Below are 2159 nucleotides of genomic sequence, written 5' to 3'. Positions count from 1 at the left end.
GCGAGGTGTTCCAGAGTCAGGATGTCTACAAACGCTGTCACTGCCCTATCTGTGTATGTGAGGTGCTCCAGAGTTAGGATTTCTACACATACTGTCACTGCCCTCTCTGTGCATGTGAGTTGCTCCAGAGTTAGGATGTCTACAAATTCTGTCACTGTCCTCTCTGTGCATGTGAATTGCTCCACAGTTAGGATGTCTACACATACTGTCAATGTCATCTCTGTGCATGTGAGGTGCTCCAGAGTCACTGCCCTCTCTGTGCATTTGCGAGGTACTCCAGAGTTAGGATGTCTACAAACACTGTCGCTGCTCCTCTCTGTGCATGTGAGGTGCTCCAGAGTTAGGATGTCCACAAACACTGTCACTGCCCTCTCTGTGCATGTGAGGTGCTCCAGAGTTAAGATGTCTACAAACACTTTCACTGCCCTCTCTGTGCATGTGAGGTGCTCCAGAGTTAGGATGTCTACAAATACTGTCCCTGCCCTGCCTGGATGTCTACAAACACTGTCCCTGCCCTCTCTGTGCATGTGACTTGCTCCAGAGTTAGGATGTCTACAAACACTGTCCCTGCCGTCTCTGTGCATGTGACTTGCTCCAGAGTTAGGATGTCTACAAATACTGTCACTGCCCTGGCTGGATGTCTACAAACACGGTCCCTGCCCTCTCTGTGCATGTGACTTGCTCCAGAGGTAAGATGTCTACAAATACTGTCACTGTCCTCTCTGTGCATGTGAGGTGCTCCAGAGTCACTGCCCTCTCTGTGCATGTGAGGTGCTCCAGAGTTAGGATGTCTACAAACACTGTCCCTGCCCTCTCTGTGCATGTGAGGTGCTCCAGAGTTAGGATGTCTACAAATACTGTCACTGCCCTCTCTGTGCATGTGAGGTGCTCCAGAGTTAGGATGTCTACAGACTCTGTCACTGCCCGCTCTGTGCATGTGAGGTGCTCCAGTGTTAGGATGTCTACAGATACTGTCACTGTCCGTTCTCTGCATGTGAGGTGCTCCAGAGTTAGGATGTCTACAGACACTGGCCCTGCCATGTCTGTGCATGTGAGTTGCTCCAGAGCTAGGATGTCTACAAACACTGTCCCTGCCCTCTCTGTGCATGTGACTTGCTCCAGAGTTAGGATATCTACAAATACTGTCACTGCCCTGTCTAGATGTCTACAAACACTGTCCCTGCCCTCTCTGTGCATGTGACTTGCTCCAGAGTTAGGATGTCTACAAACACTGTCGCTGCTCCTCTCTGTGCATGTGAGGTGCTCCAGAGTTAGGATGTCTACAAATACTGTCACTGTCCTCTCTGTGCATGTGAGGTGCTCCTGAGTCACTGCCCTCTCTGTGCATGTGAGGTGCTCCAGAGTTAGGATGTCTACAAACACTGTCCCTGCCCTCTCTGTGCATGTGAGGTGCTCCAGAGTTAGGATGTCTACAAATACTGTCACTGCCCTCTCTGTGCATGTGAGGTGCTCCAGAGTTAGGATGTCTACAGACTCTGTCACTGCCCTCTCTGTGCATGTGAGGTGCTCCAGTGTTAGGATGTCTACAGATACTGTCACTGTCCGTTCTCTGCATGTGAGGTGCTCCATAGTTAGGATGTCTACAGACACTGGCCCTGCCATGTCTGTGCATGTGAGTTGCTCCAGAGTTAGGATGTCTACAAATACTGTCCCTGCCCTGCCTGGATGTCTACAAACACTGTCCCTGCCCTCACTGTGCATGTGACTTGCTCCAGAGTTAGGATGTCTACTAACACTGTCCCTGCCCGCTCTGTGCATGTGACTTGCTCCAGAGTTAGGATATCTACAAATACTGTCACTGCCCTGTCTAGATGACTACAAACACTGTCCCTGCCCTCTCTGTGCATGTGACTTGCTCCAGAGTTAGGATGTCTACAAACACTGTCGCTGCTCCTCTCTGTGCATGTGAGGTGCTCCAGAGTTAGAATGTCTATACATACTGTCAATGTCATCTCTGTGCATGTGAGGTGCTCCAGAGTCACTGCCCTCTCTGTGCATGTGAGGTGCTCCAGAGTTAGGATGTCTACAGATACTGTCACTGTCCGTTCTCTGCATGTGAGGTGCTCCAGAGTTAGGATGTCTACAGACACTGACCCTGCCATGTCTGTGCATGTGAGTTGCTCCAGAGTTAGGATGTC

The sequence above is a fragment of the Triturus cristatus genome, unplaced genomic scaffold, assembly GCF_964204655.1.
Source record: "Triturus cristatus unplaced genomic scaffold, aTriCri1.1 SCAFFOLD_335, whole genome shotgun sequence".
In the NCBI taxonomy this organism is placed as follows: domain Eukaryota; kingdom Metazoa; phylum Chordata; class Amphibia; order Caudata; family Salamandridae; genus Triturus; species Triturus cristatus.
Note: the sequence above shows the minus strand (reverse complement) of the source record.